The sequence below is a fragment of the Haliotis cracherodii genome, unplaced genomic scaffold, assembly GCF_022045235.1.
Source record: "Haliotis cracherodii isolate W230 unplaced genomic scaffold, xgHalCrac1.p SCAF_25, whole genome shotgun sequence".
Classification (NCBI taxonomy): Eukaryota; Metazoa; Mollusca; class Gastropoda; order Lepetellida; family Haliotidae; genus Haliotis; species Haliotis cracherodii.
Genome location: NW_027266281.1, coordinates 5782014 through 5799371, shown reverse-complemented (window position 1 = coordinate 5799371; position 17358 = coordinate 5782014). Strand labels below are relative to the sequence as shown.

The 17358-nt window shown below is 46.6% G+C and overlaps 1 protein-coding gene across 8 annotated transcripts in view; it reads right to left on the bottom strand.

Annotated features, from left to right (window-relative positions):
• The window catches only part of LOC139472740 (phospholipid transfer protein C2CD2L-like), a 99716-nt gene that overhangs the window by 57694 nt on the left and 24664 nt on the right, over positions 1 to 17358 (bottom strand). The gene's annotated exons all lie outside the window — the stretch shown is intronic.

The window sequence follows — 17358 nt, the reverse complement described above, 5'->3', positions numbered from 1 at the left end:
AACATTTAGTCTCTGAAATGAAAATATTTCAAGATCTTTTTGGTAAAGTTGTTCAATTGAATAATTTCAAAACATAATAGAAAGGAGCCAAATGAATCTCTTCCTTTTCAGATAAGTGAAGCAACCTAGATTGCAGAAGTATAGAAGACGTGCTTCAATGTAGACATGTAGTAACGTTTCTGGTAGGGCTGGGACGAGTCCAAATTTACCTCCCGGGTATCCGACCCCCTTTACCCGACCCTACCCCGGGTATCCGACACCCTTTACCCGACCCTACCCCGGGTATCCGACACCCTTTACCCGACCCTCCCCGGGTATCCGACCCCCTTTACCCGACCCTACCCCGGGTATCCGACACCCTTTACCCGACCCTCCCCGGGTATCCGACACCCTTTACCCGACCCTACCCCGGGTATCCGACACCCTTTACCCGATCCTACCCCGGGTATCCGGGTATCCGACACCCTTTACCCGACCCTACCCCGGGTATCCGACACCCTTTACCCGACCCTACCCCGGGTATCCGACACCCTTTACCCGACCCTCCCTGCAGGTCTCAAGAGTTTGGAACAAGATGTCTGATCATGCTGATTGGGAATTGTTTTACCGCAGCCCTGGCCAAAACTATTTAGATCCATGTATCAAACGATCAGATCATGTGTACACGGAAGTTGACTGAAGCGTTATCTTTACTCAAACACGTGAAAGGCAAAAGGAATGTGTGCATTGGCAGAAAGAAATGCAAACATTAGCGACTTGTAGTGGAACCACTGAGGTATAGTGAACATTAAACAATACATCACATGACTAACCTCAGGTCCGGGTTTTTTGGGGGGTACTCAGGTCCTACTCAGGACCCACCCGTCCCGAGTACCCGAGTACCCGAGTTACCCATCTGTACCCGAGTACCCATCTGTACCCTAGTTTCTGGGTCTGTCTGCAGCGTTAGAAACTAAGAGTTTTAGACCACTTTTCCTTATAATGATAACATATAGCAAATAATAAAAATGGCAAATTTCTACTAGTCCTTATGATACCTTTACTACTGGGCAGTTTCACAAGGACTGCAGGACTAGTGCCAATGTCTAACGCTGATCAAGGAGGCTGACTTCAATGAAGCGTTTTTGAAACTCTGAGGAGATTGCAACAGATTTAATACCTTCAGATGACTGCCATACTGCCATGTGCCCTGCTGAGAAGACTATATAGATATGGAAGCACAGGATGAGGTAGGCGGATTACAACATAAAGATTGTATATTCGCCAGGCACTTGGTCTGGCTGTTCTCACTGTCAGTGGAAGCAGGCAGATTGAACCCGGGGACGATGATCAATGCCATCAGAAGACACAAAGCCACTAACCAATGTGATAAACAAAAAACAGGATTGTGGACTTCCTGCAAGAATTGCAGGCAGATTGAACCCGGGGACGATGATCAATGCCATCAGAAGACACAAAGCCACTAACCAATGTGATAAACAAAAAACAGGATTGTGGACTTCCTGCAAGAATTGCTGCCATGCAGACAACAGAACTAAGAGTGTATGGAACGTCTGCCCTGACAACGACATCACTTGGTGTATATATGGAACATCTGCCCTTACAACACCATCACTTGGTGTAAATGGAACAAATGTCCTGACAACGACATCACTTGGTGTATATATGGACATCTGCCCTGACAACAACATCACTTGGTGTAAATGGAACAAATGCCTTGACAACGACATTACTTGGTGTATATATGGACATCTGCCCTGACAACGACATTACTTGGTGTATATATGGACATCTGCCCTGACAACAACATCACTTGGTGTATATATGGAACGTCTGCCCTGACAACATCATCACTTGGTGTATATAAGGAACGTCTGCTCTGACAACATCATCACTTGGTGTATATATGGAACGTCTGCCCTGACAACATCAGCACTTGGTGTATATATGGAACGTTTGCCCTGACAACATCATCACTTGGTGTATATATGGAACGTCTGCCCTGACAACATCATTACTTGGTGTATATATGGAACTTAACTTCATCAAATGTACCCTGACTTCAAAGTGTCAGTAGTATTCCCAGTTGTCAGGCGAGTAGTCTCTTCTAGCTGAGGTACATACTATCTTCCTGCCACCTGACCTCAATAAAGTCGCCCTGATATCAACACTGAGGGAAAATGCTCCTTGCTTCATAAACACTATAAAGATCTATAAACAAATATCTTGTCAAGTCATGGCCTCAGACTGGAAAGGATATTTTTATCTGAGGCTCCAAGCATTAAATGCTGCATTTAATAACGTCATGGATATATACAATCACTACCAGTTGTCAGGAATATATCACTGTATACATGTTAATGACATGCAGATATACAATAAAGATTTATGGGAGATAACCAGTTGTTAGGAATATATCACTTAACAAATGAATATCCATTCATTTAACAATGAAATGGAGTTACTGATGAAGATTGATCTAATAATGACCAGTTATGTTATGAACAACTATTAAAATGTTCATGCTTTTTTTCAGTGAATGGTTTTAACAACATGCACCATTACTGCTGTATCTAGATGATATTGCAAGTTTACAGAGGGCTCGATTTAGCTGTACAAGAGTCGTCAGAAGATGACAAATCCCCCCTGCCCCAACAATTTGAAAGAACAAATGATCTGACTGTTACTTTAGGTCCAACTTGAGGAGAAAAATCCGTCAGAGCCAAGATTACCCAGAGAAGCTGCGACCTTGTCGCCCCCTAAATGTAATACCCCCTGGCTGACTCCTACCACAGGGTGCGACACATACCCCTACATGCAGCCCATAATGTAATACCCCCTGGCTGACTCCTACCACAGGGTGAGACACAGACCCCTACATGCAGCCTATCATGTAATACCCCCTGGCTGACTCCTACCACAGGGTGAGACACAGACCCCTACATGCAGCCCATAATGTAATACCCCCTGGCTGACTCCTACCACAGGGTGAGACACAGACCCCTACATGCAGCCCATAATGTAATACCCCCTGACTGACTCCTACCTCAGGGCGAGACACTGACCCCTACATGCAGCCCATAATGTAATACCCCCTGGCTGACTCCTACCACAGGGCGAGACACAGACCCCTACATGCAGCCCATAATGTAATACCCCCTGGCTGACTCCTACCACAGGGTGAGACACAGACCCCTACATGCAGCCTATCATGTAATACCCCCTGGCTGACTCCTACCACAGGGCGAGACACAGACCCCTACATGCAGCCCATAATGTAACACCCCCTGACTCCTACCACAGGGTGAGACACAGACCGCTACATGCAGCCCATAATGTAACACCCCCTGACTCCTACCACAGGGGGAGACACTGACCCCTACATGCAGCCCATAATGTAATACCCCCTGACTCCTACCTCAGGGCGAGACACAGACCCCTACATGCAGCCCATAATGTAATACCCCCTGGCTGACTCCTACCTCAGGGCGAGACACAGGCCCCTACATGCAGCCCATAATGTAATACCCCCTGGCTGACTCCTACCACAGGGCGAGACACTGACCCCTACATGCAGCCCATAATGTAATACCCCCTGGCTGACTCCTACCACAGGGTGAGACACTGACCCCTACATGCAGCCCATAATGTAATACTCCCTGACTCCTACCACAGGGTGAGACACAGACCCCTACATGCAGCCCATAATGTAATACCCCCTGGCTGACTCCTACCACAGGGTGAGACACTGACCCCTACATGCAGCCCATAATGTAATACTCCCGGACTCCTACTACAGGGTGAGACACAGACCCCTACATGCAGCCCATAATGTAATACCCCCTGGCTGAGTCCTACCACAGGGTGAGACACAGGCCCCTACATGCAGCCCATAATGTAATACCCCCTGGCTGAGTCCTACCACAGGGGGAGACACAGGCCCCTACATGCAGCCCATAATGTAATAGCCCCTGACTGACTCCTACCACAGGGCGAGACACTGACCCGTACATGCAGCCCATAATGTAATACCCCCTGGCTGACTCCTACCACAGGGTGAGACACTGACCCCTACATGCAGCCCATAATGTAATACCCCCTGGCTGACTCCTACCGCAGGGTGAGACACTGACCCCTACATGCAGCCCATAATGTAATACCCCCTGGCTGACTCCTACCACAGGGTGAGACACTGACCCCTACATGCAGCCTATCATGTAATACCCCCTGGCTGACTCCTACCACAGGGTGAGACACACACCCCTACATGCAGCCCATAATGTAATACCCCCTGGCTGACTCCTACCACAGGGTGAGACACACACCCCTACATGCAGCCCATAATGTAATACCCCCTGGCTGACTCCTACCTCAGGGCGAGACACAGGCCCCTACATGCAGCCCATAATGTAATACCCCCTGGCTGACTCCTACCACAGGGCGAGACACTGACCCCTACATGCAGCCCATAATGTAATACCCTCTGGCTGACTCCTACCACAGGGTGAGACACTGACCCCTACATGCAGCCCATAATGTAATACTCCCTGACTCCTACCACAGGGTGAGACACAGACCGCTACATGCAGCCCATAATGTAATACCACCTGGCTGAGTCCTACCACAGGGTGAGACACAGGCCCCTACATGCAGCCCATAATGTAATACCCCCTGGCTGACTCCTACCACAGGGTGAGACACAGGCCCCTACATGCAGCCCATAATGTATTACCCCCTGACTGACTCCTACCACAGGGTGAGACACAGACCCCTACATGCAGCCCATAATGTAATACCCCCTGACTCCTACCACAGGGTGAGACACAGACACCTACATGCAACCCATAATGTAATACCCCCTGACTCCTACCACAGGGCGAGACACAGACCCCTACATGCAGCCCATAATGTAATACCCCCTGGCTGACTCCTACCACAGGGTGAGACACTGACCCCTACATGCAGCCCATAATGTAATACCCCCTGGCTGACTCCTACCACAGGGCGAGACACAGACCCCTACATGCAGCCCATAATGTAATACCCCCTGGCTGACTCCTACCACAGGGCGAGACACTGACCCCTACATGCAGCCCATAATGTAATACCCCCTGACTCCTACCACAGGGCGAGACACAGACCCCTACATGCAGCCCATAATGTAATACCCCCTGGCTGACTCCTACCACAGGGTGAGACACTGACCCCTACATGCAGCCCATAATGTAATACCCCCTGGCTGACTCCTACCACAGGGTGAGACACTGACCCCTACATGCAGCCCATAATGTAATACCCCATGGCTGACTCCTACCACAGGGTGAGACACAGACCCCTACATGCAGCCCATAATGTAATACCCCCTGGCTGACTCCTACCACAGGGTGAGACACTGACCCCTACATGCAGCCCATAATGTAATACCCCCTGGCTGACTCCTACCACAGGGTGAGACACAGACCCCTACATGCAGCCCATAATGTAATACCCCATGGCTGACTCCTACCACAGGGTGAGACACAGACCCCTACATGCAGCCCATAATGTAATACCCCCTGGCTGACTCCTACCACAGGGCGAGACACTGACCCCTACATGCAGCCCATAATGTAATACCCCCTGGCTGACTCCTACCACAGGGTGAGACACAGGCCCCTACATGCAGCCCATAATGTAACACCCCCTGACTCCTACCACAGGGCGAGACACTGACCCCTACATGCAGCCCATAATGTAATACCCCCTGGCTGACTCCTACCACAGGGTGAGACACAGACCCCTACATGCAGCCCATAATGTAATACCCCCTGACTCCTACCACAGGGTGAGACACAGGCCCCTACATGCAGCCCATAATGTAATACCCCCTGGCTGACTCCTACCACAGGGCGAGACACTGACCCCTACATGCAGCCCATAATGTAATACCCCCTGGCTGACTCCTACCACAGGGTGAGACACAGACCCCTACATGCAGCCCATAATGTAATACCCCCTGGCTGACTCCTACCACAGGGCGAGACACAGACCCCTACATGCAGCCCATAATGTAATACCCCCTGACTCCTACCACAGGGTGAGACACACACCCCTACATGCAGCCCATAATGTAATACCCCCTGGCTGACTCCTACCACAGGGTGAGACACAGGCCCCTACATGCAGCCCATAATGTAATACCCCCTGACTCCTACCACAGGGTGAGACACACACCCCTACATGCAGCCCATAATGTAATACTCCCTGACTCCTACCACAGGGTGCGACACATACCCCTACATGCAGCCCATAATGTAATACCCTCTGGCTGACTCCTACCACAGGGTGAGACACAGACCCTACATGCAGTCCATAATGTAATACCCCCTGGCTGACTCCTACCACAGGGTGAGACACATACCCCTACATGCAGCCCATAATGTAATACTCCCTGACTCCTACCACAGGGTGAGACACAGACCCCTACATGCAGCTCATCATGTAATACCCTCTGGCTGACTCCTACCACAAGGTGAGACACAGACCCCTACATGCAGCCCATAATGTAATACCCCCTGACTCCTACCACAGGGTGAGACATTGACCCCTACCACAGGGTGAGACACTGACCCCTACATGCAGCCCATAATGTAATACTCCCTGGCTGACTCCTACCTTAGGGCGAGACACACACTAGGCCACAGTTATGAGGGGAACTTGCTTAATGCCTCGGTCTGTACTGTTAAATAGTTTACCACACACGGTAAACTGAGAAATGGGAGCATTAGTTGCCATAGCGATGAAGAAATCTCATCTCCTGCCTTTTCCATTTTGGAGAAGTTCTTGGGGAGAATATTGTCTCTGTGTCAAGGTGGAACGATTAGACAATATTCGCATGTTTGAGAGCTATCAGTGTGAAAAAGTAGTTCCAAGGTAAACAGTATCCACTACGTTTTACTGTACACAAGGGGTCTACACGTCACGGTTGAAGTTGTCAGGTTTTAAGATGACAGGTTCATCTTCAGCTTATGTCAGTACAGCAGATTGTGTGCTTGTTTCACATTCAACAAGTGGGTGTTGTCTGTGTCAAAATGCCTGTCATCAGTTGAAGGGAAGCAGGTTTTACACTGAGACTGGTTCTACTGCACCAAATCAGCATCAGTTGTTAGGGAAGCAGTTTTTACCCTACTTCACCAAATCAGAATCAGTTGTTAGTGAACCAGGTTCTACTCTAATCCAGGTTCTGCTTCACCAAATCAGAATCAGTTGTTAGAGAAGCAGTTTTTACCCTACTTCACCAAATCAGAATCAGTTGTTAGTGAACCAGGTTCTACTCTAATCCAGGTTCTGCTTCACCAAATCAGAATCAGTTGTTAGGGAAGCAGGTTTTATCCTGCTACTGGTTCTGCTACACCAAATCAGAATCAGTTGTTAGGGAATCAGGTTTCACCCTGATCCTGGTTCTACTACACCAAATCAGCATCACAAAGTAGACACAATCTATGGATAACAACTTCTTTAATAAACTGTGAAGGCAACGTTTTGGTATATATCCTCATACTGCTGTCAAGCAAGACTTCACATACATTTCTTACTTGACAACAGTATAAGGATCTATACCAAAATATCATCTTCACAGTTAAAAAAGAATTTTTGTTGTTATCCATAAACTGTGTCTACTTTGTCATCCGTCAACTTCTAAATAATTCCTATAAAACAATAAATCAGCATCAGTTGTTAGGGAAGCGGGTATAACCATGATACTGAGGCTCATCTACACAAAATCAGTATCAGTTGTTCGACCAGCAGTTTTCGTAGAGAGCCTTCAGTGTAGATTGACTCATCTGGCAACTGTGATTGGATGATATTTTATAAGATTGTTATGTTTTATAAATATACATCCATTCAGTAATTAAAACTGACTATGTTTTTCAATATTTTCTTTTAACATGATGACTTATGCTGAATGTGTTCACAGATAGTTTCAAGTAAGCGACATTTGGTGCGGAACTGGGGGTAGTGTGTTTAGCTTCTTGTACTTGCCGGGGAGTTTTTCCACTTTTATCAACAAGTGTTGATATGTTTGATTTCAAAAGACCCAAGATTCTCTATTTATATTCCTACTTCAAGGTCAGAATGTGCACACATGTGCAAATAATAGTTGTTATATGCTTATTATTATAAAAAAAATATATCATCACTATAGTAGTCCCTATTATAATCAGTGTCACCATAATCATAATAATAGCTGCTGAACGCTCACTTATTTTTAAAAAAATTATATCATCGCTATAGAAGTCTATAGGAAAACATTTGGTTGTACGTAATCTTACTAGAGCTGAAGATGTCTCATCAATGGCTTAAAAGAGCAGAATTTCAGTAAATAAAATAGATAACTAACGTAGGTCCAGATATACACTGAAGACATAGTGCAACATAAGGGTTTTATCATCCAAAACTGGCTCCCACAGATATGGCTTGGATTAGATCAAGCGATATCTACACTGCAATGAATTTACATCACAATGCTTTGCAGACCATTGTGACATCACTGGTTACCATGACGTCACAATCAAATGGCATCACTAATGGCTCTGCTACTGAAGCTGTTAGCAGTACTTTTTACACTGAAGACACTGCTAATAACTGTCTACTAATTGAAAAAGTTGGAAGAATGATGTTGGATGATAAATAAAATCTCTCCCTCTTGTCTTTTGATATCAAATCAAAACTCGTTGATAAATGTGGCAAAAATCCTTGGCAAGCCTCGGAATGTTTCCACTTTTATCAACTCGTGTTGATATATTTGATATCAAAAGACACTCGGGTGAGATTCTCTATGTCTTGCGTAGTTCAGTACGGATTTATTGATATTCTATTTCTGATGACGGATAATGACAGTCATATATATGACAGAATGAATTGATACTAAAGACAAGTCTGTGCTTATATGCGAGGGATAAATTTTTCCAGGATTTAATGACCCAACATTAAGGGTGCATATAGCAGGAAGTGATGCAGGTCTCAGATGTTTATTACTTTGGTGAAACCCACGAGAAAGGCTATGTGCTGACAGACCTAGAAACATACACAGGGAGAACCAGGGTTCGGACACAACACCACACAGCTCATAGCAATGCCCTTGACAACCGAACCATTTCTTATAAACTTGAGTCTATGATTTGACATAATTCCAGTTCTTTGAGGATGGTCTGTAAATAATCGAGTGTGGACCGGACAATCCAGTGACTGACATCAAGGGCATCAGACCACGCAGTAGGATCACATGCACTGGGAGACCTGGCTGTCCGGGCTAGATCTTGTGCGATCTTCCTCCACTACTAGTTGCAGAGAAGCATGACTACTAGGACAATATTATTTTGCCAATTGGCCAGGTTTCCATGGAAACATGAACATGGAGATTTATGTCTTACCATGCAGGTATGAAGGCCAGGGCTGATGGATCTCGAGGGACAGGTTTACTTTATGAGAACAACCTACAGGCATGTAGCATTAGTCATCACTATATTCGTCATCAGTAAAATCAATAAAATTGTTGTCATTATTATCATTATCACTATCATCATCATTATTAAAACCATAATCATTATCAGTAAAATCCTGACACAAGAACAGACAGCCATTAAACCTGGGAGACCCTGACACAACACACGGCAGCCATTAAACCTGGGAGATCCTGACGCAAGACCAGGCAACCATTAAACCTGGGACATCCTGACACAAAACCAGACAGCCATTAAACCTTCCTTGAACATGATGGTTCTACAGGTCAGAGGTTACCAAAATAAAATAGCTCCCCCCCCACACCTTCTCCCCCCCACCCCCACCCTCCCAGTATCGCCCATCCTTCACAATAGAGTAACGACAGGCCAAGTGTCACTGATTTCCAGTGTGGGTGTTGTAGATCGGTGAAAGATGGGAAAGCAGGAAAAACAAGGTAAGCTTGATTACCCGACCTTGAGCAGAGGTCATTCTTTAGCGTTGTCATAGTAACATGAGCTGAACAGCCAAGTGAGTAAATGTTGTTTTATGCCTGATTATCTCCTTCATATGTTGCCCGCTCTGCCAAGAAGCACATCGCATCGGATACATCACACAGTTTGCCTATTATCTATCATTAACAGAAGCATCTTCCCTGACTCAACCATTTCAGATAAAGACTTTAGTAGACCAGTCTGTATGAGGAAGATATAAAACCGTTTAAAAACATCCACATAACTGTTCCCTGACAAAAAGCTCCCCGTGGAAGATCTGCTTGCCAGAAGTTATTTCTGCTCCCCATGGAATCGGCACCGTGTCTACATGTGAGATCTCCTGGTACAGCTGACTGCTGCCGGTACCTATCTCCCATATCCGCACTGGGAAACACACACTGGGAGAATAATGAGCAATGCCTACCTTGCCAAGTGCAGGTATATTATCCAGTATTTCACACTCCTTGTTTGAGGTAAAGGAACTATCTATCATCATCATCATCATCATCATCATCATCACCACCACCATCATCACTGCCATCATCATCATCATCACCACCATCATCATCATCATCACTGCCATCATCATCACCACCATCATCATCATCATTATCATCATCATCATCACTGCCATCATCATCACCACCATCATCATCATCATTATCATCCTCACCACCATCATCATCATCACCACCACCATCATCATCATCATCATCATCACCATCATCATCCTCATCCTCATCATCACCACCATCATCATCATCACCACCACCACCATCATCATCATCATCACCACCATCATCATCATCATCATCATCATCTTCCTCCTCCTCTTCCTCCTCCTCCTCCTCCTCATCATCACCACCACCATCATCATCATCACTGCCATCATCATCACCATCACCACCACCACGTGACCTGAACCTGCTTGTGATCTGAACCTACATGTGATCTGAACCTCCATATGAATTGAACCTGCCGGTGATCTAAACTCCACATGACCTGAACCTTCACATGTTCGAAACCTGCACGTGATCTGAACATCCATGTGATCTGAACCCGCATGTGTCTGTCTGTCTGTCTGTTTGTCTGTCTGCTTGTACAAGTCCGGAACCAATGCCAACTTTACAGTGCTAGCCCACTGACATCCCATGCCGCAGTTTAACATGAATACCCCACTAAAGCACATGGATACTGATTTCTATTCATGTCTATTCCAGAGAGAGGAGGGTCCAATTCAGTAGACACACTAGTGCTACACTTGAGTGTGAGATACCCTAGTCTATTTAGTAGACACAAACCTGCTACACTTGAGTGTGAGATACGCTAGTCTATTCTGGAGAGAGGAGGGGCCTATTTAGTAGACACACTACTGCTACACTTGAGTGTGAGATTCCCTAGTCTATTCTGGAGAGAAGAGGACCCATTTAGTTGACACAAACCTGCTACACTTGAGTGTGAGATACCCTTGTCTATTGTGGAGAGAGGAGAGGTCCGATTTAGAAGACACACTACCTGCTACACTTGAGTGTGAGATACCCTTGTCTATTCTGGAGAGAGGAGGCCGCATTTAGTAGACACACTAGTGCTACACTTGAGTGTGAGATTCCCAAGTCTATTCTGGAGAGAGGAGGACCCATTTAGTTGACACAAACCTGCTACACTTGAGTGTGAGATACCCTTGTCTATTCTGGAGAGAGGAGAGGTCCGATTTAGAAGACACACTACCTGCTACACTTGAGTGTGAGATACCCAAGTCTATTCTGGAGAAAGGACACTACCTGCTACACTTGAGTGTGAGATTCCTAGTCTATTCTAGAGAGAGGAGGCCCCATTTAGTTGACACAAACCTGCTACACTTGAGTGTGAGATATCCAAGTCTATTCTGGAGAGAGGAGGCCCCATTTAGTAGACAGACTACCTGCTACACTTGAGTGTGAGATACCCAAGTCTATTCTGGAGAGAGGAGGCCCCATTAAGTAGACACACTACCTGCTACACTTGAGTGTGAGATACCCAAGTCTATTCTGGAGAGAGGAGGCCCCATTAAGTAGACACACTACCTGCTACACTTGAGTGTGAGATACCTTTGTCTATTCTGGAGAGAGGACACTACCTGCTACACTTGAGTGTGAGATATCCAAGTCTATTCTGGAGAGAGGAGGCCCCATTAAGTAGACACACTACCTGCTACACTTGAGTGTGAGATACCCAAGTCTATTCTGGAGAGAGGACACTACCTGCTACACTTGAGTGTGAGATACCCAAGTCTATTCTGGAGAGAGGACACTACCTGCTACACTTGAGTGTGAGATACCCTTGTCTATTCTGGAGAGAGGAGGCCCCATTAAGTAGACACACTACCTGCTACACTTGAGTGTGAGATACCCAAGTCTATTCTGGAGAGAGGAGGCCCCATTTAGTAGACAGACTACCTGCTACACTTGAGTGTGAGATACCCAAGTCTATTCTGGAGAAAGGACACTACCTGCTACACTTGAGTGTGAGATATCCAAGTCTATTCTGGAGAGAGGAGGCCCCATTTAGTAGACAGACTACCTGCTACACTTGAGTGTGAGATACCCAAGTCTATTCTGGAGAGAGGACACTACCTGCTACACTTGAGTGTGAGATACCTTTGTCTATTCTGGAGAGAGGACACTACCTGCTACACTTGAGTGTGAGATATCCAAGTCTATTCTGGAGAGAGGAGGCCCCATTAAGTAGACACACTACCTGCTACACTTGAGTGTGAGATACCCAAGTCTATTCTGGAGAGAGGACACTACCTGCTACACTTGAGTGTGAGATACCCAAGTCTATTCTGGAGAGAGGACACTACCTGCTACACTTGAGTGTGAGATACCCAAGTCTATTCTGGAGAGAGGAGGCCCCATTAAGTAGACACACTACCTGCTACACTTGAGTGTGAGATACCCAAGTCTATTCTGGAGAGAGGACACTACCTGCTACACTTGAGTGTGAGATATCCAAGTCTATTCTGGAGAGAGGAGGCCCCATTTAGTAGACAGACTACCTGCTACACTTGAGTGTGAGATACCCAAGTCTATTCTGGAGAGAGGAGGCCCCATTAAGTAGACACACTACCTGCTACACTTGAGTGTGAGATACCCAAGTCTATTCTGGAGAGAGGACACTACCTGCTACACTTGAGTGTGAGATATCCAAGTCTATTCTGGAGAGAGGAGGCCCCATTTAGTAGACAGACTACCTGCTACACTTGAGTGTGAGATACCCAAGTCTATTCTGGAGAGAGGAGGCCCCATTAAGTAGACACACTACCTGCTACACTTGAGTGTGAGATACCTTTGTCTATTCTGGAGAGAGGACACTACCTGCTACACTTGAGTGTGAGATACCCTTGTCTATTCTGGGGAGAGGAGGCCCCATTTAGTTGACACACTAGTGCTACACTTGAGTGTGAGATACCCTAGTCTATTCTGGAGAGAGGAGGCCCCATTTAGTAGACACAAACCTGCTACACTTGAGTGTGAGATACCCAAGTCTATTCTGGAGAGAGGACACTACCTGCTACACTTGAGTGTGAGATACCCTTGTCTATTCTGGAGAGAGGAGGCCCCATTAAGTAGACACACTACCAGCTACACTTGAGTGTGAGATACCCTTGTCTATTCTGGAGAGAGGACACTACCTGCTACACTTGAGTGTGAGATACCCAAGTCTATTCTGGAGAGAGGAGGCCCCATTTAGTAGACACACTAGTGCTACACTTGAGTGTGAGATACCCTAGTCTATTCTGGAGAGAGGAGGCCCCATTTAGTTGACACAAACCTGCTACACTTGAGTGTGAGATTCCCAAGTCTATTCTGGAGAGAGGAGGCCCCATTTAGTAGACACAAACCTGCTACACTTGAGTGTGAGATATCCAAGTCTATTCTGGAGAGAGGACACTACCTGCTACACTTGAGTGTGAGATACCAAAGTCTATTCTGGAGAGAGGAGGCCCCATTTAGTAGACACAAACCTGCTACACTTGAGTGTGAGATATCCAAGTCTATTCTGGAGAGAGGACACTACCTGCTACACTTGAGTGTGAGATACCCTTGTCTATTCTGGAGAGAGGAGGCCCCATTTAGAAGACACACTAGTGCTACACTTGAGTGTGAGATACCCTAGTCTATTCTGGAGAGAGGACACTACCTGCTACACTTGAGTGTGAGATTCCTAGTCTATTCTGGAGAGAGGAGGCCCTATTTAGTGCTCCACTAGGGATGCCACACAGGTGAAGCACCTACTTCCCCAGGCCAAGAGCAGCACAGAAGGCCGCCAGATGCCCAGAGACTTGACTTACCAGATCTTCTACAAAGCTTCAGATCAAGGAGGCCATAGACACACTGCTGACAGGACCCATAAAACCCTTCTTCCAGGTCGCTTGAAGCATCTGAAATGTCACCCCTCCCCACAGGTGCTGACAGCATCCCACCCTGGCTCCAGATGCAGTTCTGACCCACATTCTGATAACTCTTGACCTACATTCTGCTGAGTAAACTTGAATGCTGGGAGTAGGAGGTGATGGCAAGGTATGGGAGTTGCCTCCTCCACCATTCACACACAGAGGGAATGGATTTCTTACTTTGTTTGTTGTTTAACACCACACTCACCAAAATTCCAGCTATGCTACAGTGGTCTGTGAATAATCAAATCTGGACCAGACTATCCAGTGATTGACATCATAAGCATTTGGGATATGATGAAATGCATTAACCAAGTCAGTAAGCCTGACCACCCGATCCCGTTAGTCGCCTCTTTCGACAAGCAGTCGCCATTTATGGGAAGCATGGTTGCTAAAGACCTATTCTACCCCGGATCTCTACGGGTCCTGAAGGAATGCAACAGAATGCTGAGTGAGACAGGCCAGTTCAATCACAGCATGTCAGCTTTATGTGGAAGGGAAGTATTAGATTTTAATTACTGAAAAACAGTATGGTTCTGACAAATCAAGTAATATAATCTCGAATTTAAACCCAGTGGCCGCAGACTGATGCTGACAAACTGAGGGATGTATTCAGGAAAAGGAACAACCCACAACGACTAGATGGTGGCAGGCAAGGGAGACAACTCTCAATAACTAATGGCAGCTACTTTCACTGACACCAGCACTGAGAGGCTGAGATTTATTGATTCTCTGAAACCCTGTGCCCATCAGCAATAAAGCGCTGCACATAAACCTCCCCGCCTTCTGAGGAATACTGGTAAAGCCAGTAACACTTGATCACCATTTGCCATTTAGGAGGCAGGAGGTGTCAGCAATGTCTGTCTGGCTCGGAGGATGGCAATGAACACAATGTCTCAATGTTCTACAAGAACCACGTATGACAAAGTCTCAAGGCAAGGGGACCGCCTCCATGGTCTAGTGGTAGAGCGTCCGCCCGGAGAGCGGAAGGTCTGGGGTTTGATCCCCAGCTGCGTGATACCAAATGACGTTAAAAGATGGTACTTGTTGTTACCCTGTCTGGCGCTCGGCATTAAGGGGTTAAAGCAAGGACTGGTCGGCTCGGAGTCAGTATACTGTGTCTTAGTGGGGTATTCATGTTAAACTGTGGCATGTTATTTCAGTGGGCTAGCACTATAAATCGGCATCAGTCCGGTCTAGTACAAGCAGCCACACACACACACGTGCATGCACGTCGCTATATAAGTGCAATAATCTTGGACGCGACGTTAAACCCAATTTCACCTCACCTCATCTCAAGGCAAGGGTGTTAACTATACAACTCCAATTTCAACCCTTGCTAATGGGATCGGGTGGTCAGGCTTGCTGACTTGGTTGATGCATGTCATCGATTCCAATTGTGTGGATTGATGCTCATGATATTAATCACTGGATTGTCTGGTCCAGGCTCGATTATTTAAAGACCTCCATCATATGGCTGGAATATTGCTGAGTGCGGTGTTAAACAACAAACCAACCAATCAATTCAAAACTTGCCGAACAAGACTGAAATTTCTGGGTTCAATTGTAGCGCCACCAGTGGCTATTATGAGTTATATCCCTTCTATGTCCCTCTTATTGGACACTCAGAATCCATCTCTCGTATCACTTGCAATTGCTTCAAACAAAATGGTGGTGCCCAGTCAAGACGATCTGATCGATAATCAAAATCTATATTGAAATAAAACGGGTCTTACCCCACGAAGTGAATCAGATCACTTGAGCACCCTGATTAGAAACATGAAAAGATTTGGAAAATATCTGTCAACAGCCAGTTTGCGGTATGCATGCTTTGCAAATCCTGCAGTTGCCCAAAATCTGCATGTTGAAATCCATGATGTATACAAACTGGATGTCAAGTTCCTTACGCGAGTTTGATTGGACTATGGATAGACTGAAACTGTACCTCAGGAATCCCAGCCTAGGTCAGCAAAGGTGGAAACTGGACTTGTATATTCAGTTCATGCCCTTGCCTTGACAATAGGACAAGAACCATGTACCACAACGTCTCGATGTCTTACCCATCTCTGGAACCACCCAGGGGATCAAACCACTGACCATCTGCTCTCCAGGCAGACGTTCTACCCACTGGACCACAGTGGTGGTCTCCAGGCAGACGTTCTACCCACTGGACCACAGTGGCGGTCTCCAGGCAGACGTTCTACCCACTGGACCAAAGTGGTGGTCTCCAGGCAGACGTTCTACCCACTGGACCACAGTGGCGGTCTCCAGGCAGACGTTCTATCCACTGGACCACAGTGGCGGTCTCCACGCAGACGTTCTACCCACTGGACCACGGTGGTGGTCTCCAGGCAGACGTTCTACCCACTGCACCACAGTGGCGGTCTCCACGCAGACGTTCTATCCACTGGACCACAGTGGTGGTCTCCAGGCAGATGTTCTACCCACTGCACCACAGTGGCAGTCTCCAGGCAGACGTTCTATCCACTGGACCACGGTGGCGGTCCTAATGTAACAGCATCTTTCAACAAAAGGCAATTTACCAAATGAATTGGTTTACAATGCAACCGCTTTGCAACACTTGATCACTCGGGTGTGCCACACAGACTAGTGAGTAACTGAGGTCTATCCAGACCCTCCAAGAGCTCGCACCCCGTCAGAAACCCCGAGAGTAGCTCCGGTGTGGAAGGAGTTGACGAGTATCGAGGCTGGGTTTCACTGAAACAACTGCTAATGTTGACAGGGGTGGTATAGTGCGCAATGTTTAACATGACGTCTGCTTCTGTCTGAAATATACCCAGTCTAATAGAAACCATGAATAGTTTTGATCACGTGACAGAGCTGAAACATGAATACAGTCTTGACCAAAGAGTTGAAACATTAACAGTCTTGATCAAAGAACTGAACCATGAATTCAGTCTTGATCAAAGAACTGAACCATGAATACAG